Here is an 8,592-nt window from a genome sequence, read left to right on the forward strand (position 1 = left end):
AGTCTGAGTATGAAAGTCAGGAATCAGATTCTGACAGTGACAGTGAGGAGCTGCCCCCCAACCTTGTAGCCATTGAGAACCCTGAATCTGAATTTCCCTTGTCCACTGACGAAGTACCAGGTCCCTTTGAAGATGCTGGTGGTGATCAGCCAGTCAGCTCCAAAGATGTCCAGCTCCAGTTATGATATTGGCAAATAATGTTTGTGGTTTCTGAAAGTACAGAATAAAGAGGAATTATTCATTAGAATACAATATAAGGATATAGCAATAAAACAATACTACAAAGAAGTAACATAAACGCTGCTATAATTTTTTTTTATTGCATTGACAAAATCACAGATTTGAGTTATAACAGTAAGAAACTAACTTTTGAGCTCCACAAGGGGGCAAGGCAGGGCAGAACAGAGCTATGCTGAATAGACCAAATAAACAAACCATGGTCATATTTTCTATTTATTTAACCAGGCAAGTCATTTAAGAACAAATTATTATTTACAATGATGGCCTACTCCGGCCAAACTCAGACCACGCTGGGCCAATTGTGTGCTGCACTATGTGACTCCCAATCACAGCCAGTTGTGATGCAGCCTGGATTTGAACCAGGGTGTCTGTAGTGACGCCTCTAACACTGAGATGCAGTGCCATAGACCGCTGCGCCACTTGGGAGTCATAAGGCCAGGGAGCTTCAAAATACAACACAAGCTAATAGTTCTCTGACGCCACTAGCATTGTTTTACAGAGCCAATAGATTAATGTAGCTACGTAAGCACAATTGACTACAACACCATAAAGGTTATAGACGCAGGGTGGCAGGGTAGCCTAGAGGTTAGAGTGTTGGACTAGTAACCGGAAGGTTGCAAGTTCAAACCCCTGAGCTGACAATGTACAGATCTGTCGTTCTACCCCGGGTAGTTAACCCACTGTTCCTAGACCGTCATTGAAAATAAGAATTTGTTCTTAACTTACTTGCCTAGTTAAATAAAGATAATAAAATGTGTAACATTACCTCATGTGTCTGCGGTTATAAGGAGTATATTATGATCCATACATATAGTGAGCTACGGTATATGGAGACTATTATGACGTAATAAGGCACTTACTTTGATAGAAATGCAGCCTGGATATGAACCAGGGAGTCTGAAGCACTGATGTGCTGTGCCACTTGGGAGTCATAAGGCCATGTAGCTTCAAAATACAACACAAGATAATTCTTCTCTGACGCAATTAGCATTGTTTTACAGAGCTAATAGAAGAATGTAGCTTCATAAGCACGATTGACACCATAAAGGTTATAAAATGAGTAACGTTACCTCACGTGACCGCGGTTATAAGGAATATACACAAATATATAATGCTCCATACATACAGTACACTACAATAGAAATGTGGAATGGAAAATGGAAAATGTGAACACGTGTGCAGATCCTGTTCTGACGGGAGATGAGCAAATGTCTGCAGATGTGAACTGCACAAACAATTGGGAAGTGCTTGGGGAATTTTGTCCGTACCAGAAATGTCCCAAAAATGTAACTGTCCGCAAAAGTACAAATTACTTTTTTTATGTGAATGAATGAGGAGGTGGAACACACCTAAATTCAAACTGGTTTTAGAAAATAAAAACTTGTTAGAAAATCATTTGAAATTGAAGTTGAAACAGCCTATAAATATAAACTGCTGCATGCTTAAGTTTGAGGGCAGCGCTGATCAAATGTACTGTTACGTATCAATCACATTCTGGAATGGAGAGAACATTCTAACATCACGTGCATAAAAAACTCACGCTGTGGCGACCGTTAGAGATATTTGGAACTCACGCATGAAAGGGTTATAATAATATTTTCTTCTGCTAACTAGACTCTACCGAGCCATAGGGGAGTAGTTGGGTCCCCGTTAAAATATTGTTTTATTAAAGGTCCAAATGCAGGATGTTGTCTCCACACAGGCTCGTCACCCACGGCAATCACCATAGTGTAGAGTCTTCCATTCCTATCCAAATACACAAAACTGCCTACTGAGTACCCATGTCTTCTACTTAAGTTTGTAACATGTTCCCAGAAATCCAGTCTTAATTAATATTTTCTCTTTTCCACCACAGGAGATGTACCAGGTAAAGGGAAACATTGTAACCCAGGGCATACCCTTCAAACACAACTAAAAACACCAATAAAAACACAACAGGAATGAACTCACCAGGCAAAGAAACCCACTCAGGAGAAACTCACGCACTGGACTTTTGTTCTTACACAACCTCACCAGTCCTGCTGAGATCAACCAGCCATGGCCATGGACTTTTGGTTAGCCCTCAACTGTCTAGTTAAACAATTATGTTTAAGGATTTACTCACTTAAAAACACTCTTATCAACTCAGCACAGTCCTGCTAGCCACCCTCTGGGCGTACCCTAAAACAGGGGCTTAAACTGTTGAGAACCATCCAAGCTCACCTCTCTCAATGTTTCTATGTTCGGGATATGGTATCCACCCACCCACCCTGCTGCCTCTTGGATCCTTAGGCGGGTCTCAGCTGCTCCTTCAGGAATGCGTCTTCTCTGAGATCCCAATTTGGAATCCCCTGTAAATGTTTACCCAGGTCCTCAGGAGCGGTCAGTAAGTGAAGTTACATATCTCATCCTCGTCGCTAAGAATGTCATGGAAGTTCTAATCAAGTGGTAGAGACTTGGATAATTTTTTCAAACAATCAATCTTTATTTGATATTGATTCATTATTTCAATAATGATGCTGGTCGACGAACCACCCGTAAGTGATTTGTTGAGAGCTCTGCAATAATGAGGCTGGTCGACCCCACCCTCTTGAGTGTTGGGCCGAAAGCTCTGACATACAGAACTAAAGAGAGGTCTTAAATAGTAGACCTGTAAATGCTTAGTCATGGCTGGTTCCACCACAAACGTCTCAATGTGTCGAACCAACCGATATCTACTGGATGAGGTGGCCAAATATTCAGAGTCCTCTGTGTTCTCATGCGAGTTCTAAGAACAGGTTGTTCTTAGAATAGAGGATGAGGAGAGGCTTTGTTTGAAACAGACAGGTTTCAGAGTACAGAGGGTGGGGGTAGAACACAAGATGTGCACAGCCGTGGTGGATTAGGTATAGAGTTATGTGAAAACAGCAATTTACACAACCAGAATAACAGAATTGTACATAGCTATCATTTAAAGTAATGGTAATACAAATGTTTTCCTAACACTGGTTCCAGAGCCAGGGAAGGGAGGGGAGGAGGTGTAGGGGCAGGACAGACATTGAGTTACAGCCCTCCAGGCTCCACCATGTATCCTACTCTAACAGCAGGTCACCTTCTTTCACCAGACAGTGACGGAGCCTAACATTCAGAGACACAAATACACACACAGTAGCAATCCTGCCTAATACACATAGACGTAACATTTGAAACAAGGTCTAGTTGTGTCCGCAACCGGACTAGATTGTGAACGATTCTTGGCAGAATGCATTGTTTGACTGACATGAGGGTTGTAAACACACCCCCCCCCCCAAATGATTCGTACTCGAGTTTGAGTTTGTTGAGCAGAGGCTGTATACAGTTGAAGTCGGAAGTTTACATACACTTAGGTTGGAGTTATTAAAACTCGTTTTTCAACCACTCCACAAATTTCTTGTTAACAAAGTATAGTTTTGGCAAGTCGGTTAGGATATCTACTTTGTGCATGACACAAGTGGGTCAGAAGTTTACATCCACTAAGTTGACAGTGCCTTTAATGACTCGAGAGTCATGCGTTGCTTGTTGTAGGGAGCTCTGTAGATTGTTCCATACGTAATATCATCGGCTTCATTGACAAACAGTTAGAAAGACACACCTCAAATCATGACAGAGAAGAGGAGAGAGGGAGAGGAAGGAGGAGAGAGAAATAGTTTAGTTGTTCATTTGGTCTGCCGGCTGCAATGAGTCCTGCAGCAGGATTGATACATGCTCCAGAGACGTGTTCAGACTAACAACTACCTGTCATATATTACGCCTGTAGGGAAATAGATCATGCTGAAGGCAGCATAGAGAAGAAAAACACATGTTTCTAACAAATAAATGATTGCATGGTGCAGGAATAAATTAAATTAGTTGATTATTGAATGTTATGTTGGACGCAGCTAATAGAACCAAAAACCTATAGTTGATGTCGGAAGTTTACATACACCTTAGCCAACTACATTTAAACTCAGTTTTTCGCAATTCCTGACATTTAATCAGAGTAAAAATGCCCTGTCTTAGGTCAGTTAGAATCACCACTTTATTTTAAGAATGTGAAATGTCAGAATAATTGTCGAGAGAATGATTTATTTCAGCTTTTATTTATTTCATCACATTCCCAGTGGGTCAGAAGTTTACATACACTCAATTAGTATTTGGTAGCATTGAATTTAAATTGTTTAACTAGCCTTCCACAAGCTTCCCACAATAAGTTGGGTGAATTTTGGCCCATTTCTCCTGACAGAGCTGGTGTAACTGAATCAGGTTTGTAGGCCTCCTAGCTCACACAATCTTTTTCAGTTCTGCCTAAAATCTTCTCTAGGATTGAGGTCAGGGCTTTGTGATGGCCACTCCAATACCTTGACTTTGTTGTCCTTAAGCCATTTTGCCACAACTTTGGAAGCATGTTTGGGGTCATTGTCCATTTTTGAAGATCCATTTGCGACCAAGCTTTAAACTCCTGACTGATGTCTTGAGATGTTACTTCAATATCTCCACATAATTTTACACTCCTCATGATGCCATCTATTTTGTGAAGTGCACCAGTCCCTCCTGCAGCAAAGCACTCCCACAACATGATGCTGCCATCTCCGTGCTTCATGGTTGTTCTTTGGCTTGCAATCTCCCCCTTTCTCCTCCAAACATAACGATGGTCATTATGGCCAAGAGGTCTATTTTTGCTTCTTCAGACCAAAGGACATTTCTCCAAAAAGTACAATCTTCGTCCCAATGTGCAGTTGCAAACCATAGTCTGGCTTTTATATGGCGGTTTTGGAGCAGTGGCTTCTTCCTTGCTGAGTGGCCTTTCAGGTTATGTTGATATAGGATGAGTTGTACAGGTACTCTTCCAATTGACTCAAATTATGTCAATTAGCCTTTCAGAATATTCTAAAGCCATCACATAATTTTCTGGAATTTTCCAAGCTGTTTAACTTCAGTAGTGTAGGGGGCAATATTTTCACTTCTGGATGAAAAGCGTGCCCAAAGTAAACTGCCTGCTACTCAGGCCCAGAATCTAGGATATGCATATATTTGGTAGATTTGGATAGTAAAAACTCTAACGTTTCCGAAACTGTTAGAATAATGTATGTGAGTATAACAGAACTGATTTGGCATGCGAAAACCTGAGAAAAATCCATCCAGGAAGTGGGATTTTTTTATGTTTGTAGTTTTCTATTGAATGCCATTACAGTATCCACTAACCTAGGACTCAAATTGCACTTCCTATGGCTTCCACTAGATCAACAGTCAACAGTCTTTAGAAATTGTTTCAGGCTTGTATTATGAAAAATGAGAGAGTAAGACCACTCTGAATGAGTGGACCAAACAGTGTCCCAGAGGTTTTTTATGCGCATGACTGAGAGCGCGCCTTTCTTGTTTACCTTTTATATTGACAACGTTATTGTCGGGTTGAAATATGATCGATTATTTAGGCTAAAAACAACCTGAGGATTGATTATAAACATCGTTTGACATGTTTCTACAAACTTTACAGATACTATTTGGACTTTTTGTCTGCCTGTTGTGACTGTGTTTGAGCCTGTGGATTACTGAACAAAACACGCGAACAAAACTGAGGTTTTTGGATATCAACAGGGACTTTATCGAACAAAACAAACATTTATTGAGTAAATGGGAGTCTTGTAAGTGCAACCATATGAAGATCATCAAAGGTAAGTGATTCATTTTATCGCTATTTCTGACTTTTGTAACTCCTACTTTGCTGGTAACTGTTTGTAATGATTTGTCTGCTGGGCGCTGTTCTCAGATAATCGCATGGTATGCTTTCGCCGTAAAGCCTTTTTGAAATCTGACACAGTGGTTGGACTAACAGGAAGTTAATCTTTAAACCGATGTATAACACTTGTATGTTTTATGAATTTTTATAATGAGTATTTCTGTTTTTGAATTTGGCGCTCTGCAATTTCACTAGATGTTGGCCAGGTGGGACGCTAGCGTCCCACGTACCCTAGTGAGTACCTTCTTTGGGATAGTGGGTAGTATTTGGAAGTTTGGATGAATGAGGTGCCCAAAGTAAACTGCCTAGGATATGCATATAATATATGCATATAATTGGTAGCATTGGATAGAAAACACTCTACAGTTTCCAAAACTGTTAAAATAATGTCTATGAGTGATATGAACTGATATGGCAGGCAAAAACCCGAGGACAATCCATCCAGAATCTTTTTTTTTCACCTCACCAATGATTACAATGGCTGTCAATGGGAATATAAAATGAATACCTCCCAGATTGCAGTTCCTAGGGATTCCACTAGATGTCAACAGTCTTTAGAAAGAGTTTCAGGCTTTTTTTTTGAAAAATTAGCTAGAAATTGTAGTTATTGTAAGTGGCTCCCATTTTGGCTGTAGTGTATGTAGCGTGTTCCGGTGAGGGTGCGCACTTCGTTATTTATCTCCTGTAATGAGCATACTATTCTCCGTCTTAAATTGTATTGTTTATTTACATATTAGGGTACGATTATTGATCAGAAACGTTGTTTGACTTGTTTGGAAGAAGTTTATTGGTAACTTACGGGATTCATTTGTATGCATTTTGAACGAGGGAAACCGGTGGATTACTGAGTCAAGTGCGCCAAGTAAACTGACTTTTTGGGGATATAAAGAAGGACTTTATCGAACAAAAGGACCATTTGTTATGTAGCTGGGACCCTTGTGATTGCAACCAGATGAAGATCTTCAAAGGTAAGTGATTTATTTTTTCGCTATTTCTGACTTTTGTGACGCCACTGCTTGGTTGGAAAATGTAGGTAATGCTTTTGTGTGCGGGGCGCTGTCCTCAGATAATCACATGGTGTGCTTTCGCCGTAAAGCCTTTTGAAATCTGACAAAGCAGCTGGATTAAAAAGAAGTTAAGTTTTGTATATGTTGTATGACTCTTGTATTTTCATGAATGTTTAATATTACAATTTTTGTAATTTGAATTTCGCGCTCTGCAATTTCCCCGGATGTTGTTGAGGCCGAGTGTACGCCTATCCCAAAGAGGTTTTTAATCTAACAATATCATGCTTATCTTTATAAAAAAATATTTGCATCGAAAATGTACGAATTAACATCCTTCTGTATGCCTATATCTGTATGCCTATACCTCCTTCTGTATGTCTATGCCTATATCCTATATAGCAGTAGTATCTGACAAGTATAAAGAAATGCATATCGGTGTCGGGAACATGGCGCCGACATATCTCTAGCTCAGTCGCTCCAGGGCTAGGCTTAAGCTTATCTTCCCTTATATTTATATTTTAAATATTAATATCATACAGTGGACACTTAGGCCTATACACATAACTGTGGATCATTTGGCCAATATTGCTTGTTGATTGATGGCGCTGGCAGCATCTGGTAGGAGGTTTCTTTCTCTTTCTTTCTACACTTGGATCTGAACAGATCTCTTGGATCTCACAGGTCTTTTTCCACGGGCCTTTTCGGAATTCGTCTGACTGTACTCCTGTCCATTTGGAACAGGTTTCTGTTTTTTTTATTACATTTTTTATTTATGCATATCAGGTTGGGTGGGAAAGCCACAGATTCACAAATACTAAATTACAGAACACACTCAAGAGAAACTATCACATTCCTGAGCAAAGTGATCCCAAATCTAGCATTTGAACTGCCCAATAGGCACCCGTACATCTAGTTGTAGGGAGCTCTGTAGAATGTTCCATAAATAATCTGATCTGTTTCCTTGACAGACAGTTAGAAAAGACACATCTCAAATCATGACAGAGATGAGGAGAGAGGGAGAGGAAGGGAGAGAGAGAGATGGAGGAGGGGAGTAAGACCTTTGCGCAAGGCAAATAAATAAGCAACTAGGCAGGCCAGGGGAAAAATGCATCTCACGTCCTCTTTGTTAGGATGGACAGGAACGAGGGAGGAAAAGGAGAGAAATGAAAGGAGACATGAAAGAGAGAGGCTAAATGGCTGGAAGGAGGAATACAAGCTTGTTCCAAATAAGACTGCTACCAGTGTCTGCAGAAGGCAGGCAGAAAGACTGGATGACAGAGAGGAATATACTGTAGAGTAAAGAGGGAGAAAGAATAAAGGGAGAGAGAGAAAGTAAAGAGAGAGAGAGAGAGAAACATAGACAGAGAGAGAGAAATAGAAGGAAGAATTGGGGATGGGAGTGTCAAAAAAGACAGCTACATAAACAACAGCCCAATACCTTTAACTACAGTATGATACACTGATGGAGATAGAGGACTGTTCCATATGACAGCACCTAGTAACAGAGGGAGAGAGGAAGGTCCCACTGCAGAAGATGTGTTGAAGGGAGAAGGAGAAGAGAAAGAGTAGGATGGGTTGGAGAGTGTGAAAACAGTTGAAGGGAGAAGGAGAAGAGAAGGAGTAGGATGAGTT

Source organism: Oncorhynchus kisutch, linkage group LG1 (genome assembly GCF_002021735.2).
Source record: "Oncorhynchus kisutch isolate 150728-3 linkage group LG1, Okis_V2, whole genome shotgun sequence".
Classification (NCBI taxonomy): Eukaryota; Metazoa; Chordata; class Actinopteri; order Salmoniformes; family Salmonidae; genus Oncorhynchus; species Oncorhynchus kisutch.